Raw genomic sequence first — 17,698 nt, 5'->3', positions numbered from 1 at the left:
GCATCCATCCATGATAAAAACCCTCAACAAAGTAGGGATAGATGGAACATCATCATCAAGTCCACATCCGAAAGATCCACAGCTAATATCATCCTCAGTGGGGAAAAACCAGGAGCCTTTCCCCTATAGTCACGAACTAGACAAGGATGTCTACTCTCACCATTACTAATTAACATAGTATTAGAACTCTTAGCAATCAGACAACAAAAAGAAATGAAAGGCATCCAAATTGGCAAGGAAAAAAGTCAAACTTCCACTATTTGCAGATGACATGATAATCTGTGTAGAAAACCTGAAAGGCTTTACCAAAAAATTGCTAGAACTGATACATGAGTTCAGCAAAATCACAGAATATTAAATCAATGTGCAGAAATCTATTGCATTTCTATGCACCAATAACAAAACTGCAGAAAAAGAAATAAAGAAATCAATCCCAATTGCGACCACAAACAATTAGATACTTAGGAATAAATCTAACTAAAGCGAAAGATCTATACCCTGAAAATTGTAGAACTCTTATGAAAGAGACTGAAGAGGAAACAAAGAAATAGATATTAACTTGGGACTACTCATGAAGTGGTAGAGTGTTATTTGAATGTAGACCTAGATTAGTTGCAAATGTATATTACAACTCTAGAACACCTACTAAAAAAAGAAGCTAAAAAATGCAAGTAGAATCGATATGCTAAGAAAAGGGAGAAAAAAGAACATACAAAATCTCTAATTAAAATTACAAAAGGCAGAAAAAGAAAGGAAGACAAAATTGGAAACAAAGAACAGGGCAGAAAACAGTAACAAATATGGTAGATATTAGACCAGTTATATCAGTAATCATTTTAGTGTCGGTGGTCTAAATATACCAATTGAAAAAGAGACTATCAGAGTGGGTCAAAAAATAAGACAAACTATAATGTATCTTCAAGTTACCTACATGAAATATAAAGACACAAATAGATTAAAAGTAAAGGTATAACCATATGCCATGCTAACTCAGGTCAAAAGAAAGCTGAAGTAGCTCTGTAATTTCAGACAGAGCAGACTTCAAAGTTAAGAAAGTTATCAGGGATAGAGATGGGCATTGTATAATGAAAAAGTGGTCAATTATCCAGGAAGACATTATGATCCTTAATAAGGGGACACCTGGGTGGCTCAGCGGTTGAGCATCTGCCTTCGGCTCGGGGCATGATCCTGGAGTCCCGGGATCGAGTCCTGCATCAGGCTCCCTGCATGGAGCCTGCTTCTCCCTCTGCCTATGTCTCTGCCTCTCTCTCTCTCTCTCTCTCTCTCTCTCTCTCTCTCTGTGTGTGTGTGTGTGTGTGTGTCTGTGTGTCTCATGAATAAATAAATAAAATATTAAAAAATAATAATAATCCTTAATAGGTATATGCCTAAATTCTCAGGTAAAAACTGCTAGAACTTCAAGAAGAAATAGAGAAATCCGCTCGTTACTGGAAGAATTCAGCACCCCTGTATCAGAAATGGACAGATCCAGCAGATAGAAAACCCATAAGGGCATAGTTGACTTCAACAGCACCATCAATCAATTTGCTATAATGGACATCTATAGACAAATTCATCCACTAACAGCAAATCATACATTTTTCTCAAGCTCACTTTGAAAATTCACTATGATAGATCACATTCTGAGCCATAAAACACACCTTAACAAATTTAAAAGAATGGAAATCGTATAGTGCATGTTCTCAAACCCACCACAATGTCTAAAATAAAAAGGATGGGCTATAACAAGTGTTGGCAAGAATGTGGAGGTTTTAGAACCCTTATTCCTTGCTGGTGGAAATGTAAAATGCTGTAGTCGCTTTGAAAAACAATTTGGCAGTTCCTCAAAATGTAAACATAGTTACCATATGACCTTGTAATTCTACTCTTCAGTTTATGCCCAAGATAACTAAAAACATATGTCCACACAAAAACTTGTTCATGAATATTCACAGCAGCATTATTCATAATAGGCGAAAAGTGAAAACAATACAAATATCCTCCACCTGGTAAATGAATAAACAAAATATGATACATCCAAACAAAATGTCATTATCCGTACAATAGAATATTATTTGGCAACAAAAAGGAATGACATACTGTTATAGGCTACAAAATGCATGAACCTTGAAAACATTATGCTAAGTGAAAGAAAACAGTCACATACATATTGTATGATTCCATTTCTGTGAAATAGACAACTCTATAAAGACAGAAAAATAGGTTAATAGTTACAAAAGGCTAGAGGAAGAGAAAGAGGGAAGAGATTGCTAACAAGCGTGAGGTTTTTTTGCAGGGTCAGGGGATGAAAACTTTCTGGAATTAGGTTGCACAGCTTTGTGGATATATTAAAAGTCACTGAATTCTACACTTTAAATGTGAAATTTTTTGGCACATGGATTATATCTCTATAAAGCCATTATAACAAAAACACAATACACTACTGAATGTGTATAGGTTTTGGAAAATTTATTCTAATCTACATGATCTTGAGATCTGTATTTTGAAATACAGAATTACCATACTGTTGTCATACAGAATTAAAAGCTGACCAAGAGAATTTTGCCAGTAGTCAAGTCCAAGAAATAGAAACAATATCCATCAAGGTACTAATGCTTGAGAAGTTACTATGAATGGTTCATTGAAATGGCCTAACTGACCTATCAGTAATAGCTTTGAGAGGTGTTATTAGACTGAATTGTGTTGACCCAAAATTCATTTGTTGAAATCCAAACTCCTAATACCTCAGATAATATTTGGAGACAGGGCCTTTAAAGAGGCAATTAAATGAAAAGAAGTCATTAAGGTAGGTCCTAATTCAATACGACTAGGGTCCTTAATGATGACAAGATAGAAATAGACACACATGAGGAAGTGTCACATGAAGACATGGGGAAAAACCATCTGCCAGGCAGAAGAAACTAACCAACCAATATCTTGATCTTGGACTTCTAGCCTCCAAAATTGTGAAAAAAATTAATTTCTGTCCTTTAAGCCACACAGTCTGTGGTATTTATTATGGCATCCCCAGCAAGCTAATTCAGAAGGGAAAGAGTTAGAATGATCTTCACATCTCCCACCAAGAAAATTAGCAAAGTTCCATACTTTAAAATGTAAAGTCTATAAAACTATCAATATTAAAGGAGCCATATGTTTTTCCAGTTGATAAAATTTGGTTTCATCTGTCCCATTGCCCATGGCATTGGCCTTGCTTTCTTTGCTTTACGTCTAAAGGGCCCTTAAAGAATCCTTGTTATGCAACAATTAAGGAGAATTCTACCTAAGAGGATAAACTCCCCCTCCAGCAATAGCTGCAACAGCAATTAGGTAAAGGGAAGCATAAAGGCCAAGTGTCACTGGACTTTGCCATTGCAATGTCATTAACATATGACCTTCTTTCAGTTTCTTGAAATCATTCTCAGTGCAGGATATCTCTGAGGCCAATTCCTAGAATTGTTCATATTATTTGCCTACAACCATTTCTGCTCTGGAGGAAAGAATTAGCATGTAGGTGGTCCTCACATGCTCCAGACATAGAGTGGTGCCATGTCGGAGAGAGTGAGCCATGGGGTTGATGTTGGCAGGGTAGACAAGGGGGCCCAGATTGTGTAATGCTTTCTAGTTCATGTTCGTTTTTGGTCTTAATCTTAAGAATATTTAAATCAATAGCATAAATTGACAATCACTTACACATTTCTTTAAAATACTTTCCAAATTCCTACATGATTTTACATTCACAGTTATCTTATTAAATGGCTAAAGCAGGCAGGGATCCATTTTATAGTCCTGAGACCCAGAGAAACTGACTTCCACATTATCAGAATTTGAGTTTGAGATGAAGTAAAATTTCATTATTTTAAGCTAGTGCCAGAAAGATATGATTTACAAACCTACTTTAAAAATAGTCTCTTTGGGGTAGCCCTGGTGGCTCAGCGGTTTAGAGCCGCCTTCAGCCCAGGGCCTGACCCTGGAGACCCGGGATCAAGTCCCACGTCAGGCTCCCTGCATGGAGCCTGCTTCTCCCTCTGCCTGTGTCTCTGCCTCTCTCTCTGTGTCTCATGAATAAATAAATAAAATATTTTTTAAAAAATTAAACAAATTAAAATAGTCTCTTTGATTTTAGTTATTTATAAATAGGTACTGTTTATAAGTTTGGGGTCTCTAGGTGCTAGTAATTAAAACTAATTTGTAATTAATTTGTCATATTCCTTTTAAATGTATGTTTTTTAACTGCCAAGAAATACTTGATTCTTCCAAGAATGCTTAGAGATATCCCTGAAAAATTGATATTTTACATTATAAATTCAGTTATTTAGAACACATTGGCACTTCCATTTAATTGATCTTTACTAAAAGATCAATTTAGTGTTGTCAGTAATATTAGTAAAAAAAAAATCAAGATACCCCATTTACTCACATATTTCTCCTTCTTCAGGTACTTTTGTATTTTTAAGGTAAAAATGCAAAGTCCTTTGTACAGATGCTTATGCTTCCTGCTTTAAAATATAAATGCTATCCCCATGCTTTACTCCATATGTCATTGCCCCCCACACACACACACACAGATGAAAATGAAAGGATTATATTCCTACTTATGCACCACTTGAACAGGAGAGAAGAGAAAAACATTTAGCCTTCTCTTGCACTGCTGGCTTTCACAGCATTTCTTTCCCCTCAATGGCAACTCTTCTGACCCCCCTCTCTCAGGCAGGGTGGGAGTAAAGTAGTATCACTTCCCTTATGGAACCTCCAACCCATGAGAATATAGTGAGAGTCTAAAAATGAGGCTGGGAACTACTTGCTCCTTACCCAAGCCAGACGTATGTAGGCCTCCAATTGGAACTTGAAATGGAAGAAAATCCTAATGGAAATATCACCTTGCTGTCAGCTGTGAATCCCCCTCCCTCTACTTCCTTTTGTCTCTATCACTGCAGCCTTTAAAAAGTCTAGGGCTCCCAGTGGTCCTTTTTAAGCAATGTGTTTATGTATGGAAGGAAGAGAGAGGATTGGAGATTTAGAATCCAATTAACTTTGCACCTGAGGATTGCTGGATAACTCTGAACAAGTCATTCTGCTCTAGTAAACCAAATAAGAATACTTAAGATTAATGAAGACCGTAAAAGGTGATGGTGGACTAGAAGCCAGGTACTATGATAATTTTTCCTTTCCTGTATCCTATTTACAATAGAAAACATTGTGAATGCACCCTACACCATGGAGTTGGGCAGTACACAATCTATACAACCAAACATGACAACTCTGGTTAAAGATATATGGGTTAGGGTATTATATGGGTGAGATTCACATAAAATGTTAGAATACTTAACTTTTTCTGAATCAACTGACTTTGAAAACTCTTAGGACTATCTAGGGAAGATATTGGAAGTTGCATTAATTATTAATATCTAAAACCCCTTCAATCCAGAGGTGCCTGAGTGGCTCAGTCGGTTGAGTATCTGCTTTCAGCTCAGGTCATGGTCCCAAGGTCCTGGGACTGAGCCTGGCATCCGGCTCCCTGCTCTGCAGGGGGATCTGCTTCTTCCTCTCCTTCTGCCTCTCCCCCTGCTTGTGCTCTCTCTTTCTCTCTTGCTCACTCTCTCTCATATAAATAAAATCTTTTTAAAATTAATTAATTAATTTAAAAAACTCCTTCAATCCAAAATACATCTATATCCTATGATTTTGGAGGTAAATTTCAAAATTATAAACCCCAATGCACTGATGTTCAATAACCAAAATGCCATTAAAAGTAATTTGTGGAGACTTCCACTTCTTAAAGATAGACATAGCTGTCTCTGTTTCTCTTGCTAAGCACATGTACAACCCGTGGACATAATATATAAAACAGACAGAAGAAGAGTCTGAAAGGTAGAGAGAAAAAGGCAGACAGGCTAAAGAACTCAAACCTAGGGAATGGCAAGATGATTTTTAATCAAAAACCACTGGTTATACAAAAGACCAAATCTCAACTTGAATAAAAAAAGACAATCAGCATATATCAACACCAAGATGACACAGATGTTAGAATTATCGACAAGAATTTTAAAGTGGCCATCATGAAAACATTTCGAAGTAATTACAAACACACTTGAAACAGATGAAATAATGGAAGGTTTCAGCAAAGAAACAAAGTGTTAGCAAAAGAACTATGACTTAAATCTTACACCTTCTGTAAAAAAGTAAGTCAAAACAGATCATGGACTGAAACATAAAATCTAAAACTATAAGAGATTTTTTCATATAAGAGAAAATCTTCATGATCTAGGGGTAGGCAAAGACTTTTAGACTTGATACCAAGAGCATGATTCCTAAAGAAAAAATAATCAGTAAATTGGGCTCCATCAAAGCAATTGTAAATCCTTTCCTCTGTAAAAGACTCTGTTAAGAAGATGAAAAGACAAGGTACAGACTCAAAGATATCTGACAAGGACCATATTTAAATCTGACCAAGATCTAAAATATACCAAGTACTCTCGTAACTCAACAGCAAAACAAAACAAAATCCAAACAGTTTTTGTAGAAGATGACAAAAGAGAGCCCTGAGGAGGATATATGGGTGGCAAATGAACACATGAGAAGGTGCTCAACATTATGAGCTCTGGTAGACAGAAATGCCCATCATCTTGATGTCCAGAACCAGGGAATATGTTATCTTATATTCACAAGGAACATTGCAGTTGTGATTAAGTTATCAAAGATCTTGAGATAGGATGGCTCTGCATTATGCAGGTGGGCCTGATGTAATCACAAGGGAAGGAGGAACCTAGATAAGAGAAGAGAGATGTGGGGATCCCTGGGTGGCTCAGCGGTTTAGCGCCTGCCTTTGGCCCAGGGCGTGATCCTGGAGACCCAGGATCAAGTCCCACATCAGGCTCCCTGCATAGAGCCTGCTTCTCCCTCTGCCTGTGTCTCTGCCTCTCAATCTCTCTCTCTCTCTCTATTTCTCTCTCATGAATAAATAAATAAAATATTTTAAAAAAAAAAAAGGAGAAGAGAGATGCCATGATACGATTCAAAGACAAGAAAGGACCCAAGCCAAGAAATTATAGGCAGTCTCTAGAGGTTGGAAAAAGGAGGGAAACAGATTCTCCTCTAGCACCTCCAGAAGTAACATAGCCCTACAGACCCATTTTAGATTTCTGACCTCCCTTCTGAGTCATAAGATAATGAATTTGTTCTTTTAAGGCACTAAGTTTGTGATTATTTGTTATAGCAGCAATAGGAAAATAGCACAACAAGCCATTACAGAAATGTAAACTAATACTGCAGTGAGCTCTTACTGTGGACCTATGGGAAAATTTGATAGAATAGTGACAAGACTGGTGAAGACCATAGAAAATGGATCTCCCATACATTGCTAGTATACATGTAAATGGTACAGCCTCTCTGGAAAATTATTTGGCCATGTCTTAAAAAAAACTAATCATATATTTGCCACATGATCCAGCATTATGCTCCTGAGTATTTATCCCAAGCAAATTAAAACGTACATACACCCAAACGATTGTTCGTAGCAGTTTTATTTGTAAAAGCCAAAAACAAATCTATACCTATAATAAAATGGGAGACCTATACACACATTGTCTCATTACTGATTTGAAAGTGTACTCTAACTCTAAGCCATAACCATTGAGGAAACACAGGTAAGGATACCTGAACCTTTCTGTGTTATCTTTGCAACTCCCTGTGAATTTATAAATAGTATTTTTTAATTAAAAAAAACTGTGGCAATGGGGGTCCCTGGGTGGCTCAGCCATTTAGCGCCTGCCTTTGGCCCAGGGTGTGATCCTGGAGTCCCAGGATTGATTCCCGCATCAGGCTCCCTGCCTTGAGCCTGCTTCTCCTCCCTCTGCCTGTGCCTCTGCCTCTCTCTCTGTGTCTCTCATGAATGAATAAATGAAATTTAAAAAAAAAAAAACTGTGGCAAAAGATAGAAAGAGACCAACTGATATCTCTACAAAAGAGATAGGTAAAGGTATAATTAATTGTAATGCTTTGGTTAGGAAAATTAAGATGCAGATATTATACAGAGAAAGAAGGGTGTTCTAATTCTTATTTTTCATACCATTTCTCCATTTCCCCCCAATCATGCATACAAAAGAATATAGAAAATACATATTTACAGATCACTCAAGATGGTGAACATGCCAATGTCTTAGAAGGCCTCTGTATGTGACAGTTAATACAGACCCAGTCTGCTCCCAGAGATAACCACTGTTCTGGCTTTTGTGATAATCATTCCTCTTCTTTAAAAGTTTCCTTTCTATTTGTGTATCTCTAAACACTATGTTGTTTAGCATTTCTGTTTTGAGCTTTATCTAAATGGAAGGATACTGCTTAGATTCCTCTGGGAGTTACTTTTTTTCCTACCATTGTGTCTTTTGAGGTTTATCTTTAATGAATATGGCTGCATTTTTCATTTTCAATGCTAAAAAGTATTCTCTGAATGGCATGACCACAGGTGAAAATTCTGGTCTACTGCTGATGGATATGAGACACAACCCCTTTTTCACTTTTCCTCTCAAGAGCAAGTCTGACTGGAGAGAATGTGCCTTCAGTTGTTTTTAGCCAGGTCCAGGTGGGCTGAGACTAGATAAGTAACTTTAATATTGGTTTGCCATGTTAAGAAAGCCAATAGCTGGAGTATTTACCATGCCTTAGGCACCGGGCTGTAGGCTCACCCATTTAATCTTCAAGATCAATTTTAGAATCATTTTGTCAAATGAAAAAACTGAATGTATTAATATTTTAATTCATGAATAAAAATTTCCCTTCCAATATTTATTCCTCCTTTTTAAAAACATGTGATATCTGCTTTTTCTTAGTGTATACAAGTTGATTCTTTTAACCAGTAGGGTAGTTTTCCCATATATTTTATTAATATTGCCATTTATCCCAAAGTAGTGTTCTTGTTCTTAATGAGAGAGAGAGATGTGTGTAGATGTATGTATGTATAATATTATCTTTTTCTTTTTCAATTATATTTTTTGACTGATGTGTTGAAAATATAATAAGATACATATTATATAGGTATATACATATGTATAGGTATATAATATATGTAAAAATATACTTTTTGTGTAAATATAACATATACATATTTTATAGAAATATTGGATGTATATAATTGGAGATATATGTATCTCCAATTGCTATTATACTGTTATCAACTTTAAGAGACTTTCAATTGATCCTGTTGGGTTGTTGTTGTTGTTGTTTTAATAAAAATACATCAACTGTAGGGGCGCCTGGGTGGCTCAGTCAGTTAAGCATCTGCCTTCAGCTCCAGTAATGATCCCAGGGCCCTGGAATCGAGCCCTGCATTGGGCTTCCTGTCCAGTGGGGAGCCTGCTTCTCCCTCTCCCTCTGCTGCTCCCCCTGCTTGTACTCTCTTGCTTGGTTAAATAAATAAATAAATAAATAAATAAATAAATAAAATCTTTAAAAAATAAAAATTAAAAAATACATCACCTGCAAATAATAATTTATTCTATTTTACCCCACATATACAACTTTTTTCTGGATTTGGTTTTTTTTTTCTCTTCTAGAATTTCAAGAACAATGATAAATACAGAATTCTGGTTTCATTTCTAATTTAACACAAATGCCTCTAGCATTTCGTCCTTATGTATGACATTAGATACAGATTTGAGATAGAAACTTGTTGATTTACGAAAGATAATTAGTTTGAATATTAGTTTTAAAGAAATATTTAAATAGGTAATGAGCATTAAATTTCATTAAAATGCCCATTTAAACCTAATAGGAGAGTTTATATAGTATTCTCTGTTCATTTTTAGTTCTGTTTTCTCTATGGTTACATCTTTTTTCTTCAAAATTTCACTTACTAGGTTTTCTTCTTTTGTTCTTAGATTTTTTTTTTTTTTTTTAATGCTTATTTTAGGCAGCCCTAGTGACTCAGCAGTTTAGCACTGCCTTCAGCCCAGGGTGCAATCCTGGAGACCTGGATTGAGTCCCACATCGGGCTCTCTGCATGGAGCCTGCTTCTCCCTCTGCCTGTGTCTCTGCCTCTCTCTCTCTCTCTCTCTCTCTCTGTGTGTGTGTCTCTAATGAATAAATAAATAAAATCTTTAAACAATTTTTTTTCTACAGTCATCTTTATCATTCCCTCCAGGTACTTGCCTCAGGTTTTAAAATAGTTGTTCTGAATTAATTCTTAAGGTAAATGAATCCAATTCTTGCCTAAGGAACATATTGACCACATTCCATAAGTCCCACTAGGTAATATTCCATTTTTATTATTTTAAAAGTCAGTTATTTAATTTTTAAGATATTTTCTTTTATCAATAGTTATTTTGGGAGATAAGTTTTGAAAGTTTGGTGAATTTGTGTCTTTGAACTCATTATTAGTTTATCTTTAAGATGAATAGCTACCATTTTGTCAGTTATGAAATTACTAAAATATGCCATCTATATAAAATATTTAAATATAGTTTATGTACAAATATATACAGATATGGACAGATAAGATACAAACCATCCTCAGGAAAGAGGCTGCCTCTAGAGAGAGAAACACGGAAAGGGCGAGGTCCAGAGGAAGTAAAAAAGGTGTTTCAAACTTATCTGTAATATTTTATTTCTTTAAAAATAATTGCTAAAGCAGACATAGCAAAAGTTAACATCTATCCATTCTGGGTCATAAACATCTGAATATATAGCATATTAATCTGTGTACTTTTCTGCTTATTTTAATAATTTCATTAAATTAAACTTTATTTTCACTCAACATTATGTTTTGATACATATGAGACAAATTCATTCATTTTAGCTGCCATGTAGATTTCTACCACTCATGTGTCCATTCCCCTGGTTGTTCTCATTGCTATAATGATGGTTTGCATGTGTTCCATATGTTTATGCACAAGGGTTAAGGTAGATACCTGAAAATAGGAATGCTTATCTTCAACTTTACTAATTATTACCAACTTTACTTTCCCAAGTGGTTGTATTAATTTCCACTTCTGCCAAGGGTTCATGAAAGTTTTCCTCTTTTACCTTATGCTGGCTAACATCTGGTATGAATCAACTATTAAATTTTAGAGCATGAAATGCCATTGTAGTTTTTTTAAAAAAAGATTTTATTTATTTATTCACGATAGACATAGAGAAACAAAGAGAGGCAGAGATGCAGGCAGAGAGAGAAGCAGGCTCCATGCAGGGAGCCCGACGCTGGACTTGAGACTTCAGGATCGCACCCTGGGCTCTAAACCACTGAGCCACCCAGGGATCCCCCTGTCATTGTAGTTTTAATTTGCATCCTCCAAATTCCTAGTGAGGTTAAGCATCTTTTAACATGTTTATTGGGTTTTTGCATCAGAGATCTATCTATCCATATCTATCTTGCCTCTTTCTATTATGTTGTCTTCTTACTGTTTGGTAGGAATTATGTGTAGGTTCTGGATAGTGATACTATTTCTGTTAAAATCTTGCAAATATCTTCCCATGTGTTATTGTCTTTTAACTTAGTTTACGGTTGTTTTTTATTTACAAGTTGTCATTTTCATGCAGTCAAATCTGTCAGTCTTTTTGCATAATCTTGTTCCTTATGAATCAACATCAAAAAATATTCTTCTAACTCCTAAAAAAATTTTTAGAAGTTTTGCTTTTCATACTTAGGTCTTTGATCCACCGGAAAAAAAAAATTATATGTTGTGTGAAGCCAAATGAGGAAGCAAGAATGGATAAAATTATTAGACCCCCCATGTTACCTGTGAAAGATGGGATAAATGAGGCACAGCCTAGATACCTTACCTTTGGAGAATATCTGTTGAATTATGCTAAGTTATCCCTTCAAAATGTTTTTGACAGTACCATCTGCTCTACTTATTTAAGAGCTTTCCAATGTATGTGAATAATCCTTTTTTTCTGAAAGTTGAAATATATATGGCAGAGTACTTCATTTTCCCTACGTGACCGGGAAGGTGGGGGCTAGTAGATGCAAGGACATAAATCAATTCTTTCAAGGCTGTGACTTTGCTTCAGTCACTGGGATGCTACACTAACACTGGAAGAACTGATCAGCAAAGAAAGAGTGAGAAGCATAAATTTGTTGTCTTTTGAGTCAGATAATCATAGTCAAACTACTATTGAGTTTAGTGTGGTTTTACTATTTTTGTAAAGTAATGGACATTTCTAGAATGAAGGACAAATTCAAATACATATATATATATGTATACATATATGTGTGTGTGTGTGTGTGTGTAAGTACATTCTAAAAACAAGAATAAATAATTATGCAGCTTTTTCTCATTCGAATTAACAGACCTTCTTCCAGTCCCTCACTAGGTCAGCAGTAAACAAGGATTAGCTTTCTAGCAGAAAGTTCTTTATTATGCCTTGGTGAAAAATGGAGTTCCTACAGTACTGAGAATCTGCTAACACGTTTTCCCATATCTGGGCAGTAGATGGATTTATTTAATAGAAACTGTATAAGCATTTTCTGTCCAGCTAAAATACATCTGAGCAAGAAGGCTAAACTTGACTGCTGAATCTGGTTGTCCAGAGAATCCTTTAGTCCTTTAGCTGGATTCAACTCTGTAATATAGTAATATATATTCCCTGCTCCTTACCAGTGAGCCTACCTTCCTGAAGTTCTTTTTGTCTTCTTATGGTACTATCCACTATACCCAGTCAGGAACCTTGCATGATGTCATGAGCACTAGGTGTTGTATTAGATGTTATATGCAACTGATAAATTATTCAATACTACATCTGAAACTAATGATGTACTATATGGTGGTTAATTGAATTTAAACTTTAAAAATTGTAATAAATAAATACATAAATGTTAAAAAAAAAAAAAGGAACCTTGCATGGCTCCTAAAATACAGTGGTATAAAGAATACAACATTGTACCTATACTCAACAATAATGTATTGATCCCTTAAAAATTTGTTAAGGGGTAGATCTCATGCGAGGTGTTCTTACCACAATAGGTTTTTTTTTTTTTTTTCAAGATTTATTTTCCTTAGTACTTCATGGATCACGTAAGGACAAGACATGAAGAAGATGGGAAAGTGTACATACAGCTCACACATCTAGTTAGCAGAATGCAAGAGCTATGATAATAGTTTTCACAGATTATTTGATAAATTATCATAATGAAGAAAATGTGACTAAAAGTCAAGACTGAAAAATGGCTGGATCATTAGTGTGGATGCTTTAGAAGTGACTGCTTTTGCATTGCTTATGTTTGACTAGGAGATGGGAACCAGAGTTTATCACTCTTCTAAAATAGAACACCAGGAAGGAGAACACACTGAAATATGAAGACAATACATTTTTTTAGTGGGTTTCATTTCATGCTAATTGACATACAAAGTAAAAGTTGTAATAGGGCTGTAACTATGTACTCTAGTATTTTCCTCTTTAAGTCACGTTGGGTATGGGAAGGAGACACATCAGCATTTTCTATGCTTCTGACTGGATTGCCATCCTGCTGAGAAAAGTTAGGGCATTGTATCATCAATAATTATTGCAGTTCATGACATCTTAAGTAAAATACCTTTAGTTGATATAGACAAGAGGTAACATTAAAGGCCAAGCCACAAAAACATACTATGCGATAGCTTTATAAAATGTCCTCTATGATTCACTTACAGAAGGCTTAACTTTATATTTTTTGGAAAAGAAATTCAACCATTTTGCAGTAACATTTTGTGATAATGTCATAGCACAACATTCTGGAAAAAAATGGACTTAACACAATTATTATATTAGGCAAGCCTGGGATACATATTGATTTATGAGAACTATAAGAAGCCTATCCTCCAAAGAGCTCCAACATGCCCTAATTCAACTCAGAGAATTGCTTTGATAACTCTCTCTTGGGAAAATTAGATGAAAGCTTGCCCTAGGAGTGATTAAGAGATTTATGGGATTTATACACCAACATGAAAGCTCAGGATTTTAGGCTTGTACTAATTGTTTCCAACCCTAGGTCCCAAAACTCTAACTCCACTATTGAGATATCTTAAAAGATATTTCAAAATGTGCTTCCTAAGTCGCATAATTGTTGAAGTCAAACCTTACTTCATACATTTTAGATATTATTTAAACTGTAACAGACCTGCAAACCCACTTGTTCAAAAGTGTCGAATACCATATTTAACACATTACAGAACATCAATGTCTGATCTTGTACTCTGATGAAATCATATAGGTAAAAATTTCAAAATAATGTTTACTTTGACAGTTCTTGCATATAGTTGAACTTCTTGTAAATGCAACATTAATCTTAAAAATTTTATGTGGCTTTGTATACATGTCTTTTTTATTAATTATTTGGGGCTGTGCATGTCCGTCACATTAGATTATACATTTTGCATCAGTTTTTGTGTCTTGCCAATAATTTTTACAATATGAATACTATTCATTAGGCTATGCAGGCTGCAATAGTAACATCTTTCTAACAGCAGACAATATGAGCACTGAAATCAAATCTTAACACACAAAATGAAATCCATTTTACTATTTTGAAACTTTATTTTTTTAAAGATTTTATTTATTCATTTGAGAGAGGGAGAGCATAAGTGGGGAGGGAGGCAGAGGGAGAGGGGGATGTAGACTCCCTACTGAGCAGGGAGCCCTGACAGGGCAGTGGGGGAGGGAGGTTAATTCCCAGGACCCTGGGATCATGACTCAGCCAAAGGCAGACAGCTTAAGGGACTGAGCCACCTGTGCCCCTGTTAGAGACAAGCATTACACAAAATATTTTTTTAAACAAACAAACAAACCAAACATCACATTATAAGTTTTTAAACAATTTGTTCCAAAAAATTATTTTTATCAACCTCTCTGAAATTTCAGTACTTAATCTACTTAATCATGTGAGCAATAGTTAGATAATGTTGCTGAGTAAATGCAGGAAAGCATTTGGCATCCTCTGTTGTATTTCAGACTCAATTGCCCACTACGCTGAGAATGCAAAGGGAGTAGTTTAGAAAAGTGTTAATTTGCTTTGCTCTGATTTAGTAAGATAGGATTTTCCCTCTATCTTGCAAATAAGCAAACAAAAATACAAAAATCCGTACAGTGTTAAAGATGATAAAAGATGGCTCTGTCATAACTACTTGGGATCACAACCCTGGCATTCAAATGATCCTGTTTATCAAAACAGCCTGGTCATTTTCTCTGGTTTTAGAAGTAAATAAAAAACTGTTAAAAATGGGAATTTATGAAATTGGTTAAAACTACTAAAATCCCCATATTTTGTTTGTTTTATGGACCCAGATTCTGTAAAAGGTGACATTTGAAAAATGAATTCCACTGTCATTTCAACCTATTGAAAATTGTGGTGTTAATACAGAGATTAAAATGACTGGCTTTGAAGTTGCACAATTAAGCATGAAGTGTACTTTAATTGTCATTCCTAAGTTTTTTTGCTGCTTTTCTTATTACTTAGGCTCTAAAGTCCTAAGATTTCATCATTCTCATTTTGAAAACTGCAGCTACTCAAAAACAGTCCATTTCAGCGTGATGCTCTAAGACACAGATGCCACAAAAAGGTATTTTTACACTCTATGGTATTTGCCAAGGTTATTTTGTAGGCTTGCATGTTCACGCTAGCATGTCAGTGGCCTCTAAATGTCTCCTGATCCATGCCCATTGTTTGAATGAAGTGTCATCCTATTCAGAGCGCTGTCTTAGCTTTGAGATCTGAATGGCTAGCTTCCCACAGGCATGAAGAAGTCAGTCACCGGATTTTGCTACATTTTCTACTCAGGCTTTGCCTGAAATAGAATTCTCTATTAAACAAGAAAGCAGAAACATGAAGAAACACTCGCTTCAAACAAGATGCACAACTTGGAGAAAAACAGAAAGACACCAGGTAAGAATGGATATTTTCTAACTCATCTTCAGCAATGTTGCTTTCACTTTATTTAACCTTGAGTTTCCCTTCAGAGCCTGAGTGTGTTCCTTGCAATCTGATTTCTTCATTTTTGTAGGGCTTCTTTAAGGAATTAAAATCTTATCCACCATGGTCAGTTATCAAAACCACCAGAGAGTCTTTGTTCTCAGACCATTTATACCATAATCCCACCTCAGCTTCAGCCAGCCTCTTTCCACTTAAAATTTATAAAGAAAAAAAAAATCCACTAGCATTTGCTTTCTCAGATTACTTGCCTTATTTCTCTGCTCCTTCCTAGGCCTTTCAGCCAATAGAATAGGAGAGATTAAAACATCAACAGGCATGACAGTAATTCTAGCTTGCTTGAGGTGCTTCCAAGAATCCCTTTTTAATTGGAATGGAATTTCATTTATTCTAAGCCTGCCCACTGCTCTCCATACGCACACAAATGGTCTTCAGAGTCACACCTTGCCATATTTGAAAGGATCCAGGCCTCTTTTCCAAGAATTTTACTTTTTAAAGAAAGACACCTAAGCACAATATTAAACTGGTTTTAAATGGAGCTATAAGGCAGTTTCTCCAGCGTATCCCATTAACCAAAAAGTACCATTTATTTACATAACAGCGAAGAATGGCAACTGCCCTCCCCTGACCTCTGGCCCCACTTAATTTCCTATTTTCCTTCTTTGTACCATGTCAGAATTCCCAGGGCTCTGGAGAAGCAAGAGGTCAAGATAGATTCACTCAGACCAGACAAGGAGAGAAATAAATTCAGAATGCAGAGCCTGGCCAACTTTGAGTAGTATGTAATTTATACTGACCAGCTCTTTATCCTTGTCATGGATTGACTTATGTAATTCCTGGCCCCAGAGCTCACTGCATGGCTCACCAGATCCCTCAAGTTTTATTTTACAGGTGGATTCAGTGGATGGATTCAGTGAGTTTCAAGAGTGTAACCAATTATTCAGAAGTGGTATGACAGCCATTAGAGCCAAAACTCAGAAGGACTTTACCTTTGTCAAACTAAACATTCCTTTGAAGGAATTCTGTGGTTAGCAATATTCCATATGATAATTAATAAAATGAATTAGAGTTGCCTAGAAAAAGAGAGATATTATTAGACTTTTTTATTATTTAAAATTTTAAATCAAGAATACAAAATAAAATGGTATTAAAAGGGATTCAAAAGGGGCACCTAGGGACACCTGGGTGGCTCAGTGGTTTAGAGCCAGCCTTTGGCCCAGGGCATGATCCTGCGGTCCTGGGATCGAGTCCCGCATTGGGCCCCCTGCATGGAGTCTGCTTCTCCCTCTGCCTGTGTCTCTGCCTCTCTCTCTGTGTATCTCATGAATAAATACATAAAATCTTTAAAAAAAGGGTGGGGGCACCTAGGTGGTTGAATGTATGCCTTTGGCTCAGTTCATGATCCTGGGTCCTGGGGTGAAGTCCCACATTGAGTCCTCCACAGGGAACCTGCTTCTCCTTCTGCCTGGGTCTCTGCCTCTCTCTGTGTGTGTCTCTAATGAATAAATAAAATATTAAAAATAATAAAAATTAAAATAAATAAATAAAAGGGATTCAAAAGAAAATACTACCCTCACCTCAATCACCTGTGATTGTCTCCTCTCCATTTCTCAACCTTAAGATCAGCACTATTATTGGTTTCTCATATACACCTCCAAAGTTTCTTCATCGCTATACAAGCAAATAATATATATCTTCAGTCTCCCCCTTTTTATATACAAGATAGCATACTAAAACAGTGGTCTATACTTTGCTTTTTTCACTTCATAATACAACTTGGTGTTCTTTTGATATCAATACATA

The sequence above is a fragment of the Vulpes lagopus genome, chromosome 7 (genome assembly GCF_018345385.1).
Source record: "Vulpes lagopus strain Blue_001 chromosome 7, ASM1834538v1, whole genome shotgun sequence".
Taxonomy (NCBI): domain Eukaryota; kingdom Metazoa; phylum Chordata; class Mammalia; order Carnivora; family Canidae; genus Vulpes; species Vulpes lagopus.
Note: the sequence above shows the minus strand (reverse complement) of the source record.